Source organism: Pleurodeles waltl, chromosome 6 (assembly GCF_031143425.1).
Source record: "Pleurodeles waltl isolate 20211129_DDA chromosome 6, aPleWal1.hap1.20221129, whole genome shotgun sequence".
Taxonomy (NCBI): Eukaryota; Metazoa; Chordata; class Amphibia; order Caudata; family Salamandridae; genus Pleurodeles; species Pleurodeles waltl.
In genome coordinates, this window is record NC_090445.1 from 75,140,676 (window position 1) to 75,162,690 (window position 22,015).

General features: G+C 51.0%; 1 pseudogene; it reads left to right on the top strand.

Annotated features, from left to right (window-relative positions):
* The window catches only part of LOC138301486 (zinc finger protein 271-like), a 230,495-nt pseudogene that overhangs the window by 85,240 nt on the left and 123,240 nt on the right, over nt 1-22,015 (top strand).

Below are 22,015 nucleotides of genomic sequence, written 5' to 3' on the forward strand. Positions count from 1 at the left end.
GATTGATCTTGAATTGGGATCGTAATTTGGTTAAGTGCCAATCGAAAATCTTCCATTTATGACCCTCATTTCTGAGGAATACCACAGTCATGACCAACTTGTCCCCATTGAGGTCTCGAAGTTTGGATATTAAGTTTGCCTGTGCCTCAATGTTTCAGAATCAGTGTTAAGTATATTGCCCTCATCTATTGCATGAATTAGGTTCAAGTTCAAATCTCCCATCATTGTGTCCCATGACAGGTTTCCTTGCTTGTGGCTTATTACTGTGGATGTTATGTTTTTTATTAATGCTTTTTTCTTAGCTGAATCTGGGTGAACGTATACATTAAAAAAAAGAATCAGATGCCTCTCATCTTGGGTCCTGCTACTAAGTTAGAGGATATGTGGAGTAGTTCTTCCATGGTGACATTCAAGCTGAGTGATACGTAGACAGTTAGGCCCCCTTGCACTCCTCCATAGCATTTGGATTTTGTAGCAATAGTTTGATGATATGTAAAACCATGTACTGGGAGAGCAACCACTGACTAGGTTTCTTGAAGTGCTATTATTTCTATATTTGCCCAGTTCTGTGGAGGAGACCCTTTGAATGATTTTGTAGTGCTTGCTATTTGGAGTTACTCCTTCCCATTTTCTTGGCTTTTAGTATTTTCATGCCGCTGGGCATTATGCCAAGTGGGTCTAATGTAGCAGTTTCTGAGACTCATGGGTCATTCAGGTGACAGACGATGCACCAATGGGAGCCCTGCCTGCACCATCTGTATTGCTTTGGCCAAAAATGGCATCCCTTTTCTTTTAGTGGCTAGTTCTTCTGAGTGTTGATTTTTATTTCTCACCTTCCTTGCTTGTTTCTGTTACTTTTGCTTGGTTTAGGAGATGAGAGACCTTTATTGATCACATTATGAACTTGCACTGAACTTTTGGAGAAGACTTGGTGCACTTTTGATCTTCTATATTCTCAGGTATTAACTGAGCTGGTAGTCCTTCGGGAGGTTCTAATTCCACCTTGCTAATTCTTGTTTTGGAGACCCAGTTTGGACTTGGGTGGCCTTAACTGCATTGCTTCTTAAAGCTGATTTGTCTGTTATCAGAATACTTGATAAAAATAAGGAAGGGGTGGCCCTACCTTACCTCTTCCTGGCTCTGACGGGCGCAGGACGGGACCACCCTTGGCCCGGACTTTGCCCAGGTGTAAGTTCATGCACTGTATAACACCACCGACAAGAACACAGGTGTCCTGGTGATGGGGGTCCTCTCCTCGCTCATGTGCTACCTGGGCAGGTAGTCCCAGAAACTGCTCCCAAACAGTGCGTCCTGCGCAGCGGGTTAAGTTGAAGCGCTAGATAGCGCCACGGGCAAGAACACAGATGTGCTGGTGATGTGGGCTTCTCCTCCTTGTTCCAGTGTCACCTGGAACAGGTAGTCCTAGAAACTGCTCCCAAACAGTGCGACCCGTGCGAAGGGATAAATTCAGGCGCTATATAGTGCTGCCGGTAAGAATACAGATGTGCTGGTGACTGGGGCTTCTCCTTGCCCCAGGGACAACTAGGACAGGTAGTCGCACAAACTGCTCCCAAACAGTGTGTTCGACAAGGAAGTTAAACTGCATACACAGGCTGCAAAAGCAGGTCTGAGGCATGTTTTAAAGGGCTACTTACAGTGACGTAACAAAGATCCCCGGCAGCTCTCACAGTGAATCCATCCCGCCATCTCTCCCCTCTCTCTCTTCCTTCTATCAAACCTGTCTCCCTCTCCTCCTTCTCTTCTTATCCCCCTTCCCCCTCTCTTTCTCCTCCATCCCTCTCTTAAAGACTCAAGCCAGCCTGATTGTTGGGAAATCTGAAGCTACCCTGCTCCCACCCACCCCCCGTACCCCCCCCCCCCCTAAAAAAATCATACTGACCAAGCTACGCCCTTGAGATACATGAGGGGGCAGCAGCATCAACAGAACCAGGTACTGAGGCTGAAAGATACAAAATAGTGGAGATCATTTCTGTCTTTTTCCTTATTCGGTGTGATTAGTACATGTTTGGTGTGTAGCGCCTAGTATTTGGTGTGTGATTTTAAAGCACCCTCCGTTGCGAGCCTCAATCCTGCATCCTGCGTCTCTGGACAGTTCCAGGGGAGCAGTGTCTCTCTTCGGGGCCTGTGCATAGCGCACCGAGGCTCAGCGCGAGTCAGAAGCACTGCATGGGGTGTATGAATTCACAGCAACTTTGTTCTTAAAGAGAATCCTTCACCCAGAGCTCCTGTGAGAAGTGGCTGCAGCACCGGGAGAGGCCTGTCCAGGGCGGGTCAGAAGAGGTGAGGCCTGTCCAGGGGGCGGGGCACAAGGTACACGCGATACCAAGAGTTTGGGCCCTAAGAAATATGTTACTTGTCCCGGTGTAATGTTCAGACACCTGGACAAATCCAGCAGCGCCTCAGTGGCGTAAGGAAACCTGAGGGGGGGCTCCTGCAGAGTACCTATAGTGACCATCTCCATCCCTGCACCCAGGCAGGGGTCTGCACAGTGTGCTGTGCTGACGGGGCTCCCTTGAGCTTGGAGTCTTTTTTACGCCTCTGGACTGAAAAAGCCAAAAGCCTGCCTCTTAGTAGCTGTGAAGTGATAACCAGTGTGCCTTTGCTTCCCCTCCATTGAAACTAGGTGTGGGCTTCCGATAGCTCCCAGCCAAATACTCCAAGGAAAGGATGGCTGACGGTCCCTTAACTTCGGCCTTTGTTATGGGCCCAACTGGAATGTGACAAGCCCTCTCCCCGCCTGCCCGTTGCTGCTCAGAAGAAGCAGACAACGTGCAGGTGCTGCAGTGGCGTAACAAAGGCACCCACAGTCCTCGCGGCTGGTGGGGGTGAGGGGTTGCACCGAGCTCCAGGCCCACCCCTTCAGCACAGCACAGCACCTGGGCCTGAGTGATGAGGGGGTGGGGAGAGGATGGGGGCGAGGTGCTCCGTGCTCTTTCCAAGAAAGGGAGCGTGGGGGGGCGCAGACGTCCAGTTTCTTTATGCCACTAGTTCAGTCCCTGCATACAAGAGATATATATGTAGAAAGATTTGTTGGTCTGTTCCAGTATTTACCCAAATAATTTAAATACCCCTATTTTGTTTTATTTCTTTGATAAGGCTGTAGCAGTGTTCATCCCAATGCAGGGCGTCAGAGCTCTTCACATCACACATAAACATTATACATTGACAGTAAATCATATGTGTAAATCAATGTGTATGTAGGATGTCTTGCATAAAAGAGTGAGGGTTACAGGGTGTGGGAGCCACATGTCCTTCACAGCTCACTTTACTATACTAGCAGGATTACAATATATGAACTGCAAGTAGCATTAGGATCTCTGTGTTAAAAGCAACAAGCCACTTATCAAAACGTGTCATTTGTATATTACATTATGTGTTTGCTGGAACCATATTAACCCTCTATACTAATTTGATTCAAAACTAGGTCTAGACAAAAAAACAGATACTCCAACGAATACATTAACCTCCAGAGTTATCTTACCTTTATTATCATTTATTATTATAATCTGAGATTTAGCTGGCACACAGAGATCTCAGCAGCAGGTGCCTTAACCCATACGATGTTTTAAAATGCAGATTTTGTAACCAATTAAGCCGAACAGATTTACTACCACATTTCTCCTTGTTGCCAAAAATATATGTGTAAGTTGAGGTCCAGCTCTTCTGAAAGGGTTGCCACTTTTTTGGCACAACCCCAACGCAAAATCGCATTTGTTAAATAATGTAATGCGCTCAAATGTACTTATGGTAGACCTGATAAACATGTGTGAAGTCTTAAGATCTGATGTCGCTTCTTGTGATGCCACGCAATATGATGTCAGGCCTCATGCATAGTGCCTAACTTAGTTCCCCCACTTTTCGTTTTTAGGACATGTGCCTTGCTGGGGGGATGCAGAGGAGGCGAGGCATGTCTAGCAGATGCAGATGAGCTGAGCACTGTCCAGGGGCTGCAGAGGAGGTGATGCCTGCTCAGGGGGTGCAGAGGAGATACAGGTGAGGCCGCTCTAGGGGGCTGGAGAGGAGGTGAGGCCTGTCCTGTGCTGGGGTGTGCCGAGGTGATGAGGCCTCTCCTGTGCTGGGGGTTGCAGCTGGATGAGGCCTGTCCAGGGAGGTGCAGAAAGGGTGAGGGCTGTCCAGAGGGGTGTAGAGGTGGTGAGGCCTGTCCAGGGAGTGCAGATGAGATGAGGCCTGTCCCGGGGGTGTACAAGTGAGGCCTGTCTAGGGGGGTGGAGAGGCGGTGAGCCGTGTCCAGTGAGGTGCAAAGGAGGTGATGCATGTCCAGTGGGCTGCAGAGGAGATGTGGCCTGCCCATGGGGGTTGGAAGGTGTGCAGGTGAGTTCATGCCTGTCCAGGGGGATGCAGAGGAGGTGAGGTCTGTCCTGTCCTGGAGATTGCCGAGAAGATGAGGCCTGTCCTGTATTGAGGTGTGCAGAGGAGATGAGACCTGTCCAGGAAGTGCAGAGGAGGTAGGCCAGTCCAGGGGGGTGCAGAGGACATTAGGCCAGTCCAGGATGTGTAGAGAAGGTAAGGCCTGCCCTATCCATGGGTGGTGCAGAGAAGGTGAGGTCTGTCCAGGGAGTACACAAGAGATTAGACCTCTCCCAGGGTGCAGAACCTGAGGGCTGTTGAGAACGGTGCAGAGGAAGTGAGGCCAATTGAGTGGGGTGCAGAGGAGATTAGTTCTTTCCAGGGGTGGTACAGAGGAGGTGACACCCTTCCCAGGGTGCAGATCGGATGAGGCCTTTCAAAGGGGTGCAGAGGAGTTAAGGTCAGTCTAGGGGGTTAACAAGTGAGGCCTGTCTAGGGGGGTGGAGATGAGAGAAGGCAGGCGGGTGCATGGGAGGTGAGACAAGGCCTGTACTGTGCTGGGATGTGCTTAGGGTGCGAGTCCTGTTCTATGCGGGAGGGTTGCAGAGAAGGTGAGGTCTGTCCAGGTGGGTGCAGAGGAGATGAGGTCTGTACGAGAGGGTGCAGAGGTGGTGAGGCCTGTACATGGGGTTCTAGAGTGGGTGGGGCCTGTCCAGGGGCATGCTGAGGGGGTGAGCCCTGTCTAGGGGGGTGAGAAGAGGTGAGGTCTGCCCTGGGCAGGTGGGATGAGAGGGGATGTAGGTGAGGGAGGCCTGTCCTGTACTGAGGTTTGCTGAGGAGGAGGCCCGTCATTTGCTGAGGGGTGCAGGGGAGGTGAAGCTTGTACAGAGGTGCACAGGGGGTGAGGCCAGTCCCGGGGGGTGCAGAGGAGGTAAGGCCATCCAGGGGGGGTGCAGAGGAGGTGGGGTCTATCCAGGGGGATGCGGAGGAGTTGAGGCCTGTCCAGGGAGGTGCAATGGAGATGCAGCCTGCCTGGTGCGGGGGTCATAGGAAGGAGATGCAGGTTAGGTGAGGCCTGCCAGGGAGGTGCAGAGGAGATGAGGCCTGTCTGGGGAGGGTGGGGGCATAGGAGGTGAGGCCTGTCCGGGGGTGCAGAAGAGGTGAAGCCTGCCCAGCATGTGCTGAGGAGATGAGGCCCGAACTGTGCTGAGGGGCTCAGAGGAGGTGATTCCTGTCCAGGGGATTGCAGAGGAGATGAGGCCTGTCCAGGGGGTGCATAGGAAGTGAGGCCTGTCTAGAGGGTGCACAGGTGAGCTCTGTCTAGGGGCACAGAGAGAAGAGGCCTGTCCACAGGTGTGGCCAGGAGGTAAGGCCTGCCCTTTCCATGAGGGGGGGGGTCAGAACTGTGCTGAGGGGTACAGAGGAGGTGAGGCTTGTTCTGGGGGAGCAGAGGAGATGAGGTCTGTCCAGAGGGTGCACAGGTGAAACTTGTGTGACGGGGGTGGAGAGGAGAAGAGGCTTATCCAGGAGGGTGGTGAGGAGCTAAGGCCTGCCCTGTCCATGGGAGTGGGGGTGCTGAGGAGGTCAGGTCTTTTCAGGGGAGTGCAGAGAAAGTGAGACCTGTCTTGTCCAGGGAGGTACAGAGAGGTGCGTTCTGTTCAGGGAATGCAGAGGAGGTGAGGCCTGTCCTGTCCAGGAGGTACAGAGGAAATGCTGCCTGTCCAGAGGGGTACAGAGGAGTTGAGGCCTGACTTGGCGGGGTGCAAAGGACATGATACATGTGTGGGTGTGCACAGGCGTGTCCTGTGCATGGGGTTCAGCAGAGGTGCAGTATGTGATGTGCCCCCACCTCTTGCTCTAAGGGGCACAGAGAAGGTGTGGCCGGCCGGTGGTGACGGTAGAAAACTGGTCAGGTGGCAACCCTAGCTGCTGGGGGGATAGTAAAGTATAGTAATTATCTGTGTTCAGTGGGGACCTTCTGAGCTCTGAGCCTCAGTGCCACTGCACCAGCTGCACCAATGGTAGCTACCCCTCTGTTCAAGGGGTGCGTGAGACTGCTATGTGTCCTTTCCTAGGGTTGGGGGTGTGAGGTGGGTGGTGTGCCTCTGTCTGGGGAGAGGGAAAGTGGAGTACCATTTTGGGGAGCCGTATACTGTCCTGGTAGGGTGGTATGTCCTCACCTGAACATGTGAAGTGCGCCACATCCTTGGGCTTTTACCAATGTGTCCTTTCCCAGAAGTGGGGAGGATGTGTGTGGTGGGGGAGGGAACCTTCTCTTGGCCTGGTGCATTACCATGGCTGATGGGGGTAGGAGGTTACAGTAGGCCACAGATAGCTCATAACAAAAGTACAATCTTCTCCAGTCCCTTGGATTATTTTTACAAACCACTGTTTCCAGTAAACTAATGAAGATGCAACTCCCAGAAAGCACACACTTGTTTAATTAAATTACAGGTATGGGTATTCATGGGATCACTATACTGAAATGTTTTGTACCTACCCGGGGCTTCGTGACAGAGAAGGGCAGAACAGTCAGTATAACAAATGTGCAAGTTTCATTCTCGGCATCTTTCTGCAGATTGTGAATCCAATGAGATGTGGGATAACATAAATCTCCCTCAAGGAGATTCCACACAGTTGTATCTGTTTCATGGAGAAATTCAATGAAAAACAGGGGGCTGCAAGTCTTGCACCCTAGTCTCTGGTGTCCTTGGATCTCTGGACTGGCCCTTGCCTGGTCCTGCGCGATAGGATGAACCAGCTGTTTAGTCTGGTCTCGTGAAAGGGGTCCTTGTCCCCTGGTCCTAACTAGGCCCGCCTCATAATTTGGTTCATATCAGGTCTTGACTCACACACCGGTCCTTACCAGGACCCAGCTCACACCCTGGTCGGCATCAGGATTTAGCTCACACCCTGCTCCTCACCAGGCCCCAGCTCACACACTGGTCCTCACCATGCCCCGGCTAACACCCTGGCCTTCATCGGGTTCCGGCTCACACCCTGGTCCTCACCAGGCCCCGACTGACACCCTGGTCCTCACCAGGCCCCGGCTCACATGCTGGTCCTCACTAGGCCATGGCTCGCATACTGGTCCTCACTAGGCCCCGGCTCGCATGCTGGTCCTCACCAGGCTCGCACGCTGGTCCTCACCAGGCCGCCGCTTGCACGCTGGTCCTCACCAGGCCTCAGTTCACACTCTGGTCCTCACCAGACCGTAGCTAACATGTTGGTACCCACAAAGCACCAGCTCGCTCGCTGGTCCTCACCACGCCTGACTCACATCCTGGTCCTCACCACGCCATGCAAGAGAAGGAGATCAAGCAACCACAGATGAAAATTACCACTTCCTCCTTTCACTGCTGGTCCTCTCAGCTGTTAGTCGGCCATCCCGTCCTCGTAGGCACACTTGAGACTTGAATGGGATTCATCAGCAATGACCTTCTCCTCCTACCTTTCCAACCGACAACAATTTGTTCACCTGGGCACCTCTAGGTCAGAAAAGAGTCCTATCACATGTGGAGTTCCCCAGGGTTCCATATGGTCTGTTGTCATCTTCAACCTATAAATAGAACCCCTCTATGCTCTAATAATAGATAACAGCATCAAGATTCACCATTAGGCCATTGAGACACCCCTCTGCTTCAGACAGCCAACGGTTTAAACATTATCCAGACCTGAATGTCCAGAACCTACGTGAAGCTCAACCCAACCAAGACAGAATCCCTGTTATTTGTCAAAAACAAAAAACACAAGATACAGCACGAACCTGGCTCAATGACATGAGCATTGCTGGCTTCAAACCCCAACTGCCATTGAATGTCAAATCAATTGGATTCATGTTGAAGACCAGCCTTTCCCTCAATGCACATATTGACAATAAAACAAACATGGCATGTACCAGCACCCCCTTCTAAAGAACGCCAAACCATTTCTTCCAGAAAGCAAATTGAGAACTGCTGTTCAAGCCTTTCCATTCTTGCCTCTGGAGCGTGTTAATGCCCTAGTCCATGTCCTCCTAGACACCACACTGGTACCCTTTAGGGGCATCCTGTGCGCCACACCATATCTGATCCAGAGCCTGAAGAAATATCACATCACCCCCCATCCAAACAGAACTCAATTTACTCTTATTGTCGGGCCTCAACATCTCCGAAACTATCCTCATCATCAGGTCAAGCCTGCGTAAGCACGCACTAGCAAGACTATTGTTTTCAATAAAGAACTTTAATCCTGCCCACTGTTTATCATTTGTTGACTACAGTGTCGCTCTTCTTTGCTACCTCTAATTGGTCAGTGCCAGTTTCTTCATGAGGGCGTCGGGGCTCCGCCCTCGTAAATTCATAATTAAAAAAAAAAAGTGAAAACAAACTCCCCTAACTCCCTAACAAAAATGCACACACCTCTTGCTTGGGGCTGGGGCCTGGCCAGGGGCTACTCTCACGTGACATGAGACTGGCAGGATCAGGATGATGACGACGCATTCCATTTTCCTCTGGGCAGGCCCTCCCCTAACTGAGTCTATGTTTGCAAAGCTGACAAGCTCACAGCCTGAGGCCTGTGAGGTCATCAGCTCGGCAAAGACATAGCTCTGAGGACCAGTCTCTACCCCCTAATGACGTGTGGATAAAGTTTTCCCCGGGCGCTTTGGGCTGAAGCCCTGTAGCGCTAGAGGCTTCACGTTAGTCAGGATAGTGGAGGATGGTCACCCCACCCTTTCCCAATTCCTCACGGAGGGTGGGTCCAGCCCTGTGACAAGTTGGGAAATGGTGGGCGGGGTAGAGGCTGCAGACAGCAAGCTCAAAATCGAGTCTGCGCAGTTTGTGTTAGCAAACACGAAGTGTCTGCTTCCCGCGCTGCTGTTGGGACTCGGTGGGACGGTAGACTCCTTTCTTCTAAAGAAGTGAAGAAAGAGAGGATGCAGCAGTTATCAACTCCAGTCTGTGAGTAAAATTACCAGGGCATCTCGTTAACGCTTTATGATTCTCATGTCTCACCCTTGACCAGGGAAGAGAGCGAAGACACAGGCCCCCAGTCTGCTATGGAGCGGAGGATTTGCCCGCTCCAATTCACGCTGGTAGCACTCTCATATTTCATGCTTTCATAAAAAACACGAGAGCAGTGTCTTGATTGGTTCTGAAAGCTGGACTGATTCGGGCTGCACAGCTGACGACACTGTGCATGAGGGAATACAAGTGGAAGTACTGGTACAGAGAGAGCTGCCCGTTTGTCTCAAGCCGCAGTATCCAATGTGATGGATTCAGTGCTAATAGACCATTTAAGTTACTGAAATGAAAAAATTTTGAGATGTTATTGTCGTTTTCCCTCAGTGGAGGAATAACCACTCGGCACACTGCCCGATTCACGGATGTACATGCGAGTTAATATTTGCGTGTTTAAATAGCATACCGTTAATTGGGTTTCTAAGCACTTCCAGCAAAGGAGCAACTTGAAGCGCCAGTGAAGGCCAACATTTGATGCGTTAGGACTAGATGAGTGGGCCTGGGCCTGCAGATTGAGTGCGCCCTCATATCGAAGAGGAACGCGTATGTGTTGTGCGGCAGCCTCCAACTTCGTACAAGTGTGTTTTTATGTGCCGGGGAGTGCACGTGTGTATTTGTGTAACTGTCTTTGTATGCGTCCCTGGGACTGTGTGTGCATGTATGTTTGTAGACGTGATTATGTGTTAGCACATGCATAGCAAATCGTTGGCTAAAGTTTGGCAGCAGGGCAAGCTCAGGAGTCAAGTCCCTAGGCGGTGGCCGGCTGCTAGGCGGTGGCCGGCTGCTAGGCCGTGCATTGGAACAACAGCAACGAGAAGTATGAGTAAGTAGTGTGCCCCTAACTTGTTGCACACACAGGACGCTGTACCCGCTGATTGTGTAGTACATTGGGCACGAGAAATACTGCATTCTGCGCAGAGCATGCCCTGCACAAAGCACAGTGAAATAATTGAGACAACAATCACTGTGAACGTGGTGCCTTTTAAAGATTGTGCACACAGCTTATTGCACTCAGCCTGCAGATCATGGTGTATAGCTTGCTAAGCAACAATTAGCTTCTACACTGTGCACAATGGGCACTGTAAACTGCACGTGGTGCCCACAACTTCTAATCTATTTAGATCACAACACATGGTGATCAGTACGGACATATCACACTGCATTCAGTACAGCCGGACTTTTACACAACACAAAACCATGCTGTACACAATTCACATAGTAGTGCATGTCTAATGAACAGAGTAAAATGGTCACTTGCGCAGTAGTTCTCACAATGCTGACTTAAAATGCAGTGCATGTAAAGCAGATAGCACACACTAAACTTTGTATAATACATGCAGCACACACCTTGGCCGTGGATTTTACACTGAGGTGAGTACTCTGAACAAGGGCCGGCTCTGATTGGGGTGGGCAGCTTAATTAGCGACCACCCCATTTTGGCCATTCGGGTGTAATATACACAGTGCCTCAACTCCCCTCCACTAGAAGGGGCAGTGGCAGCACTGTCCGAGTGCCTCTGCCATTGGGTATGTGCCACGTACCATCTATGATCTCCGGTCAGCGCAGATTGTTTGTTGAGCACCCTCGTATGGTGGCGCAGTGACATTTTTAGGCCAGAGATCTAAGTATAGGCAGCAATGTCCGGTCTGCTCCTTGTAGCATTGATAGCACTGCAAATAATAGTGTTTTGGGGAAAAGTAACAAATTGAGCAATTTTTCTTGTTATTTATCCATGTGCCATTCTCACCCCTTTCTTGCCACCGCCTATTGTGTTCTACCTGTTCCGTTTTTTGCCCAGCCACTTCTAAATTTCTCTGTGAGAAGCCATCCTCCATAAAGCTGGAGCCCTCTCAAAAAGGGGACGGCACTTTGGTGTATGAATTTGTGCCCCACCAATTTAGAAAGTCAGCAGCCGCCACTGGTCAGTGCAGCCGATACATCATTTCCGCTCCTAACTGAGGAGCACAAACGAAGCACAGATTAATTCTACTTGATTAGTGCCCATGTGCTTTGATGCAGGAACTATTTATTCAACCCCCCTCCCGTCCCCCCTCCACCTGTCTTTATTGTTTGTTGTTGGAAAGTGGATTATTGGTAAGGACTGGTAGGTACCTTTACTTAGCAATTGGCCACAAACCCTCACTAGGTCCAGTCAAGGTCTCAGTAAATTAATCCTTGCTCAACCCTTGGTAGCTTTGCCCACGAGCCATTAGGCTTAATTTAGGAGACATGTGTACAGCAGTTAATATCAATAAAACAGTAATTAAGTACAACACAACACACAGTAAAAATCTGACACCAATTTATAAAAATAGAAAATATTTTGGCCCTCATTACAACCCTGGCGGTAAATCCCGCTTACCGCCATGCCGACGGCCGCCAAGATACAGTGCCTGCGGCGGTAATCCGCCACGGGTATTAGGAAAGACACAGAGAATACCACCACAATACATACACCCACACAAGTCCGCCAGACCAAAGGTCAGTGATAAACTGGCGATAGCATAACCCACACCGTCACGCCAATGGGAATACGCCCACAGTATCACGACCCACGAATCAACACGGCGGTCTTTCAACCGCGGTAAACCATTGGCGGTACACACCGCCGCGCTCAAAATGCACACACACACACAAAACTACACCACATTGGACAATTCAAAATACACACACCTGACACACATACACACACCACACCCACACACTCACACCACTATAAAACACACACCCACACTACCCACAACCCCTAGCAACTAAAAAAAAGGGACCAAGCACAGAGAGACAAGCAAAGAGCACACACTCAATCAGAGGCACAGAACACCATTACTCATACACCATCAATGCACATCACAGTATACACCCCAACACATCACCCCACACTTATCACTCACACCACATCCATGGCACCCCAAAGACACCCCAGGTTTGGTTAGGAGGAGCTAAGGGTCATGGTGGAGGAAGTCATCCGGGTAGAGCCACAGCTATTCGGATCACAGGTGCAGCAGATGTCCATTGCAAGGAAGATGGAGCTATGGCGGAGAATCATCGACAGGGTCAACGCCGTGGGACAGCATCCAAGAACCAGGGATGACATCAGGAAGAGGTGGAACGACCTACGGTGAAAGGTGCGTTCCGTGGTTTCAAGACACCAGATTGTTGTACAGAGGACTGGCGGTGGACCTCCACCTCCTCCCCCACAACTAACAACATGGGAGGAGCAAGTCTTGCCGATCATGCATCCTGAGGGCCTCGCAGGAGTACCAGGACGACTGGACTCTGGTAAGTCAACTTTTTACTGCTTTATCCCCCCCCACTCTACCAGCATGCCATCACAATCTCCCACCCCTACCCTCACCACCAGCACTCCACCACCTCACATATACCCCACTATCACAACCCACCCATCCCAATACCAAGCTCTGCATCCAACACCAAAGCAAGGACCCCCAACATAGCCTGGCATGGACACCCATCTCCACAGCATGACCAGTAGAGAGACTCAAGCCCACACAATCAGCAATCACACAAGGCCAAGGCAACAGGGAAAGCACAATTATACAAGGGAAACACATCCATTGCACAAGATGGCACACACAGATACAATAACAATGCATTTGCATTCCAACAGGAACCCTACCCAACGTCACCGGAGAGGAGGTGTCACCAACATCCAGTCTCCCCACAGAAGAGGCCCACAGCTCTGCACGCCTGGATCATGATGACCAACCTGGCCCATCAGGGACCTCTGGACAGTCGGTTTCCCTGCAACAGTCACAACCCACCACAGAGCCTCCCCACTCAGGAAACATCAGCACAGCACCTACCCAGCGGGCCCATACCTCTGTCCCCAGGACACGTCAATCAGCAGTGTGTCCACCACTACAGGGACCCCAGGCAACCCCACTGAGACAGGACGATCAGGGACCTGGAGTCAGTGGCAGTGGGCACACAGTTCAGGGAACAAAGGCACAGGACAACAAGGAAGCTGGGAGGACTGCTGTGTGACAGGGGGAGGACAGGCCCAGGGAACCCACCCTCCACGAGAAACTCTCCAACATCATGGGCGCATACCATAATTTACAGGAGACCCAGCGGCTGCAGGAGGGACAGTACCTGGGGATCAGGGAGGACCTCACAAAAATCTACACCATCCTGGTCACCATAGCAGGGGTGCTGGCTGACATGGGCAAGACCATGAGGGAGGCAGTGGCACAACAAAGGGCCCCTGACACTAGCCAAACCGAGGAACAGCCTTCCACCTCCGCCGGCGCTAGTGGACAGGAGGCCCCGCCACAGGACCAGCAGGCCATCAGCACCCCACCCCCTGCAGAAGGAGAACCACCCCGCTAACGGTCCCTGCGATCCAGGCAGAAGACAGAGAACATTGCCAATACCCCCGCCAGGAAATAGGACTCTTCTGTTTGTCACCCTTCTGTCCCACTCTGTCACCCTGTCCACCTTGAACTGCCATTACTCCCCTTCCTATGGCCCACTGGACAATGCACCTGTGAAAACAAGAGACTGGACTCTACCATGGACCTTCCTCCACCATCACCCCAGCCCCTTGCCCGTACCCCCATACTATTTAGCACAAAAAATAAACACCATTGAAACATAAACCATACTGGAGTCAGTGTAATGATTGGAAAGATGTATTCTTACAACATTCTCAAAGCATTGCAACGTCTATGTTCATTGAATTATACCAATCTATGACAGTTGGTGGGCAGCAGTACACATAGCAAGAGCCGGAATGGGGGACACAGATCTGAAAAAAGGAAATCCAAAGGGAACAGTCAGTGGCCATAGACAGAGTGTAAGAGGCTGCCATGTACAATGTCCAAAAGTATACTGAAATGTGAAGAGGAGTTACAGTCTCTTACCTGCGTGTCACTGGAAGTACTGCTGTATAATGTTTGTTCTGTTTTCCACATCTTCTTCATCTGCCCCCTCTTCCTCACTGTCCACAGGCTCCACCGCTGCTACAAGACCATCACCATGCTCATCCTCCAGCAGAAAAGGCACCTGGCGCCTCAAGGCCAGGTTGTGCAACATACAGCATGCCACGATGATCTGGCACACCTTCTTGTAGTACAGGGATCCACCTGTCAGATGGAGGCACTGGAACCTGGCCTTCAAGAGGCCGAAGGTCCTCTCAATAATCCTCCTTGTTCGCCCATGTGCCTCATTGTAACGTTCCTCTGCCCTTGTCCTGGGATTCCTCACTGGGGTCAGTAGCCATGAGAGGTTGGGGTAACCAGAGTCATCTGTAAATATTGAGGGACAACTGTTAGACACACATTAACCCTTAGGGACAACTCCATACCCAGCCACCTACATATACTGTGTGGGGACCTTGGGCTCACCTATTAGCCACACCCGGTGCCTCTGGAGTTGGCCCCTCACATAAGGGATGCTGCTATTGCTCAAGATATAGGCGTCATGCACTGAGCCAGGATATTTGGCATTCACATGGGAGATGTACTGGTTCGCCAAACACACCATTTGCACATTCATCGAATGATAGCTTTTTATTTTTCTGTACATCTGTTCATTTCTGCGGGGGGCAAATGCCCTATGTGTACCATCAATGGCACTGATGATGTTGGGGATATGTCCCAGGGCATAAAAGTCAGCTTTCACTGGGGCCAAATCCTCCACCTGGGGGAAGACGATGTAGCTGCGCATGTGTTTCAGCAGGGCAGACAACTCTGGTCAACACCTTGGAGAACATTGGCTGAGACATCCCTGATGCCGTGGCCACTGTTGTTTGAAAGAAGCCACTTGCCAGGAAATGGAGCACTGGGAGGACCTGCACTAGAGGGGGGATTCCTGTGGGCTGGCGGATATCTGACATCAGGTCTGGCTCCAATTGGGCACAAAGTTCTTGGATTGTGGCACAATCAAGTCTGTATGTGATGATAATGTGTCTGTCCTCCATTGTCGAGAGGTCCACCAGGGGTCTGTACACCAGAGGATGCCCCATCTCATCATCTGCTTAGCAGTTGTAGTCTATGGAGGAGAACAGTGAGCAGAAGGTCATTTACCACATAGATAGCACAACTGTGTTTGAATTAATGTCACAGAATCAGTGTTGGAATTTGAGAGTCATAATATGTGCCAATATGTGCTGTGACGCATTTAGGTGCCATGCCATGTGCCCCCCTGAAATGGCGGCTGCCTGACCTGTGAGGAGGGACAATGGGAAATGAGGTAACTGCGCTGGAGTTGTGCTGCGTCGCGATAGGCGGTCGATGACTGCCGCGCAACTCCACATTGGTTATCATGGGGCCCTATGGGTCCCAGGTGCCAATGGTGATGTACGCCGGCGGTGACAGTACGCACCGCCACGGACGTCAACGCCATTTTCTACCTATTCACTCACTTGCTACCTGACCATCAACAGGAGAGGACCTACACTGCAAGTGCTGCTGTGACCTGAGTCTGGAAGTGACAATGGCGAAACTGGTGGATGGGGTCCTCCCCTAGTACACGTTACTCTACGGTCCTCCAGACAAACATGTGAGTACCATGTGAGCATGATGCGTGGGCAATGCCTGTTTCGAGTGTGGATGTAAGCCACATGTTGTGGGGTGCTAAGGCGTCCTGGCCTGAATGCTGCATGAGAGGTGGTCACTGTATGTGCGTCAGGGCATGGTTGGGAACTGGTGGGCAATGAGTATGACTGTCCGGACGGGTGAGTAATTACATTTTCTGCTGTCTTTTCCCTCTAGGTCAGCACCCACCAGAAAAAGGGTATTTGGCGTGCCATCGCCAAGGAGGTGCAGACCCTGAGGGTCTATCACAGGCGGTGCTCCCACTGCCGCAAGAGATGGGAGGACCTGCGCCACTGGACCAAGAAGACGGCGGAGGCCCAGCTGGGCTGGCCTCCCAACATGGAAGGGGCGCCCGTCGCACCATGAACCCCCTGATGTTCTGCATCCTGCCGGTGGCCTATCCGGAGTTGGATGGGCGCTTGAAGGCATCACAGCAGCCACAAGGGGGTAAGTACAGTTTCAGAAAGCTGACTTTGTGCGCTTTAGGAACTAGCTGGGTGGGGGATGTGGGCTGTGGGTGCCCCTTGGCCAGGGCGATCATGACAGGGTAGGTCCCTTGTTTGCAGGCTCTGAAGCATCCCTACCCCAATGGTACAAGTGGCCAACTACTACTGGGCAGTGTCCTGTGGGTGTCATGTGGGCAGATGCTGGCGTTAGGCATTGTACCCCATGGGCTGCTGACTACCTTAGTGAGTGGTTGTGCATGGCCTAGTGCATAGGGCAGCTCAGTGTGTGTTGTGTACGCCAACGGTAGTGGTGTTACTGGCATTGACCATGTGTATCCTCTGTCTATCCCCCCTTCTTGTTTTGTCACCCTGTCCTTGTGTGCATTAGCATCATCTGGCGGAGGAGCAGTGGCACGGACAACGGAGGGAGCTGCATCCCACACGGCCCATGAGGGTGAATTCACTGAGGGTGAAGGCACCAGTGGGATGGAGGGCGAGGGGAGCTCCACAACGGGGACAGGAGGGGATACCAGTGACAGCGACTCCTCCTCCGATGGAAGCTCCCTGGCAGTGGCGGACACCTCTGTGCTCACCCCAACAACAGGTACAGCCTCCACCCCCCCCACCAGCACCGCCCTGCCAGCAGCCCCTCAGCGTGTTTCCCATGCCCGCTCACCCAAGAGGTTGGGCATCTCCTTCACCCCAGGCACCTCAGGCCCTGCCACAGTCAGCCCTGCTGCCCTCAGTGTGGAGGCTATTGACCTCCTGAGATCCCTCACTGTTGGGCAGTCAACCATTCTGAATGCCATCCAGGGTGTCGAGAGGCATTTGCAACAAACAAATGCATACCTGGAGGACAGACATTCATTCTGGCGTGGCGGCCCAACAGAGAGCATTTCTGGCTCTGGCCTCAGCACTGATGGCAGCCATTGTCCCTGTGTCTAGCCTCCCCCCCTCCAACTTCCATTACCGAGACCCAAACCCCTCTACCTCAACCTATCCCAAGCACACCTTCAGACCAGCATGCACACACATCAACACACAAAAGTGGCTCAGGAAAACATAAGCAGCACACAGGCACTCACACAAGCACCATACCCATGCACACATACCAACAGCCACTTCCTCCACTGTGTCCCCCTCCTCCTCTTCGTCCACGTCCCTCCCAGTAGCATCTTCACTTACACCTGCATGCACTACATCATCAGCCACTGCCTCCATCACCAGCAAGCCCATCACAATACACCCCTCACGAGCAATCACCACCCCCACAACCATGCACACTTCACCTGTGTCCTCTCGCAGTGTGTCTGTGAGCCCTCCTCCCAAAGTACACAAACACAGGCACACACCCACCCAACAGCCATCCACCTCACAGCAGCCTCCAGCCCATGCACCTTCACCCAAACTCAGCAGACGTACACCTCCTACAACCACTGCCTCTTCCTCCACTCCCACACCCCCTCCATCTTTCCGTCCCAGTGTGTCAAAAAAACGTTTCCTGGCTAACGTTTACCTCTTCCCTACGCCTCCCTCCCCGTCCTTCCCCTAGGGCCAGGATGTCTAGATCCCAGGCCAGCACCTCAGCCACCAAGTCGGCATCCGCTGTGGTCCCTGCAAGTCCGAGAGGATCAAAGGAGGCACCCGTCAGGGCTGGCAGTGTGCCACCTACCGATGCTAAAGACCACCCGATTCCGCCACCTGCCAAGGTTAAGAAGGGGCCGGCATGCAGCACAGACAAGACGCACCACCCACCCAGCAAGGCCTCATCCAGAACAAAAGAGGACAGTGCCAAGGTCCCAGCAACGTTTACCAAGGTGGGGAAGGAACACAAAAGCAAGGGCAAGTCACTCCAGGGCTCGGAGCCTCCTGGCGAGGGACTGGTGACCACCATTTGCCCTGACAGGCCAGTAACCTGTACCACAGTAAGCACCGCCCCAATGACCGCCACCTGCACCACCACCTGTCCCGCCATCTGCACCGCCGCTGCCACAAGCATCATCCCCAGTGGGCAGCTGTCCGAGGCTGCTGGAGACGGCCTGGTGTCTCCCTCCACTACTACAAGCACCTGCACCTCCGGCAGCACCGGCAGCATCTCCGCCGCAGGCACCGCCACCTGCACCGCCATATGCACCGCCACATGCCTAGCCGGTGCCACTACATCGGACATCAGCAGGCCCCCTCCAGAACCAGTGGAGAGATGCATCCATTCACCCAATCCTTGGTAGGATGAAGCAGACTGGGCACAAGGCCCCCTCCAGAACCAGTGGAGAGATGCATCCACTCACCCACTCCTTGGCAGGATGAAGCAGACTGGGCACAAGGCCCCCTCCAGAACCAGTGGAGAGATGCATCCACTCACCCAATCCTTGGCAGGATGAAGCAGACTGGGCACAAGGCCCCCTCCAGAACCAGTGGAACATGTCACCCACTTGAGAGACTGTGGCTTTGCACTCCCCAGGACCAAGCAGTGGGCAAACCACCCACTTAAGAAACTTGAGAGACTGTGGCTTTGCACTCCCCAGGACCAAGCAGTGGGCAAACCACCCACTTGAGAGACTGTGGCTTTTTCGATAACCTTGGCTGGGAAGGGGAACAATGAGATTGGTCTGTAGTTTTCATATCCTTTGGGTCAGTGGAAGGTTTCTTCAGTAGAGGGTTGATCTCCGTGTGTTTTGTTGTCCGGGAAGGTGGCGATTTAGATGGAGCAGGTGATTGTACAGTCACAGTTCGGGGGCTCTGGTAGTATTGGCTCAGTTAAAAATGTGGTGTGGGCATGGGTCTGAGGCTGCCCCTGAGTGGTTAAAGCTCAAGAGTTTTCGGGTGTCTTCCGTGGTGATAAGGGTCCAGTGGCTCAGGGTCAGTTGGGGGTTAGGTTTGTGGGGGTGCTGGTAGGCAGCAGGTGTGTGTTTGACTCTCGACTCCTTCATAGATGTCCTGGATTTTTTCGTGAAAAAAGGTGGTGAGGTTGTTGCAGAGGTCCTTGAAGGGGGATGTCTGTGGTGTCTGTTCCAGGATTCGTGAATTACTTAACTATGGTAAAGAGATCCTTGCTTCGATTCTTGGAGATCGGACAAGGCATTAGCGTCCGTGGTGTGGAAAAGGTAGGGAATGGCTGAGTACATCAGTGAGATGGACTTCAGTAACCTTGCTCTGGTTCCTATGGGGGAGGACAGAGGGAATGAGGTGTTAGGATCCTTGTGGTTATCGAGGTGAAAGTTAAGGTCGCCAAGGAGGATGGAATTGGCTGAGGTGAGGCATGGGGAGCGATGAGGTCGGCAAGGGCTTTACTGAAAGGGGTGGTCCGGGCAGTCTGTAGATGAGGGTAACACAGTGGGTGGTGTTTGGGTCGGTCTGGATTTGGAAGTGTAGGTGTTCGTCAGTGAAGGCCTGGGCCTGGGCATTAGTGCTGGTCGTGAGGTGGAGTGTGTTCTTGTAGATGATGGTGATGCCTCCTCCTGGTCGGTTGACGTGGGGCAGCCCTCCTTCTCCAGTATCTTCTTCCAACAGGGGTCTGAATTGTGGGGCAGCTCTGCCATATTTATCCTTGCACTTGGTAGTGGAAAGCAGGGGATGCTCCTGTCCAATGGGGTGCAGGCAAAGGCCCTCTGGGGTGACCGCTTCCTGTGAAGCGTGGCAAAATCAATCCCAGAAAGCAATATTTGTTAAAATTCCAACATGGTTGAAATCTCTCCTGGAAGATTATATCTGGCTGAGCCCACCCACTGGTGTGGTTAAGTTTCCCTACCACACCTCCTCTAGCCCCTCTCTTAATCTAATCAGTGGGGCTCCTTGCTGTCATTGGGTGCAGGAAATGAGGGAAGTCCAGTTTCTGCCCCAAGTGGCTTCCCTCCTTTGAAGAACAGTTAGGCAACTCTTCCCTCATCCTGCTCTGCCATCTGCTGTAGCAGTTCTCCGTCTCTCAGATGCTTCCTTTGTGTCAACCCAGGTCACTTCACACCTCATGAAGGCAGCCTTGCTCAGGCTGCCAGAAACAGACCAATCCGGAAAGGGCACTACATGGTTGAATTTGGTAACTTTCAGAAAGTGTTCTAAAGCTCTTTCCCTGGGCTAGATATATTAAATTCAACATTGGCAGGTTGTTGGACTTATTATAATTTTTTATGTGGTACCAAACCTGCTATATTTAGCTAATCTCTATTGAAAATAAGACTTTATTATTTTAAAATAAAGTCTCTAATGGTAGCCTATGGGGCCTATTGACTACAATGGGGAAAAATTCATTTGGTTGTTTTTCCCTCGCCAGGGCTTATAAAACATCTTTTATAAAGTCTCTGCTTATATTTACCCTGCACCCAACCCCGGGGGTGCTTAGGGTAGACTTTAGGAGTGAATTAGATTAAAAATAAGGTAGTTTAGGACTTTGAAAGTACTTTTAATTCCAAAGTGGAATTTGGGGTTAACGTTAACCTTAAAGCAGCCAGCAATGCAGGCCTGCCTTTAAAATAACACTGGACACCACAGCAGTGCACCTATAGGTGCACTATCTATACTGGGGTCACTAAACCTACATGCTCTACCATATACTAGGGACTTAAAGGTAGGTTGTCAGACTCAATTATAATTGTTCCTGATTTTTATTTTTATTTGCTATGCACTGCTGATGTGCTAAGCATCAGAGGATGTTGAGCCAACGCCGGGAAACATACTTTTTCACCCCTTCTCCTCCTCCTTTATCTCCCAACCGCTCTCCATATTTTGCATCTATGCCTGTGTAAAGGAAAGTGATAGGAGAGAAATGAGCAAGGCACTTTTTTTCTCTTTTTAAGTATTTTACTACAGTTTCTTATTCAGTTTCATTGAAGACAGCTCAAAGTGTTCTGGGGAAACGCACCCGAAAGTCGACGATTCTCATGAGCAGACTTCCACAGTCGCACTATACATGCCAGTATTCTGGAGCGGGTTAGTTCACAAAAAATACATTCCTTTGCTTTTTGGGACTTAAACAATTATTGAAAGGTTGCTCTATTGATCGAGGACGTTTAAGAAAGGGGGATCTCAGAAGGGCATACATTTCCCCTATTAACCTTTTAATTTACAGCGAGTCCGGCTTTTATCTTTCTTGCCTTCTTAAAGGCATGTTACAATGAAAGTAAGGTAGAAGGCACCTGTAATTGTTGCTGCCTTGTGCTCTTAGTGTTTTCACTTTATGGAATTCAGTGTTGCCATCTAAATAAGGTTGCACTGGGGTCAGGACCTGTGTTGTGTACATTACTCATTGTTTAACAGAGTGCCGGCTGAGTTTGTACAGCTACAAAGTGCAGTGGATTTCTTGTAATAAGTAAAAGATAAGTTTTCATTTGTTCCCACCTTTTTACTTTGTATATTGTTAATGCATGTTTTCATTTGCCACCTGTATGGCAAACACTAAACAGGAGTCTCTCAAGTGACCACGTGTAATGCAGTTATTACCCGCCTCTTTTTTTTCACTAATTTGGACATGTACATTTACTGCATTTTGCCCATTTTTATGTCTTTCTCGTTTTTTTTTCTGAAGGGCATCATCGATGATACCTAAGCTATCAATTTCATGTGTCTCTATGGCAATTTTGCTCCTAAAAAGGCTGATGATGGTTGGGTGCTTCGATTGAAAAAGGAGCACTTAACTAATAAAATAAGTGAAAGTTTGCAAGATGTGAGTTAAGCAGTAACTGTTTATATC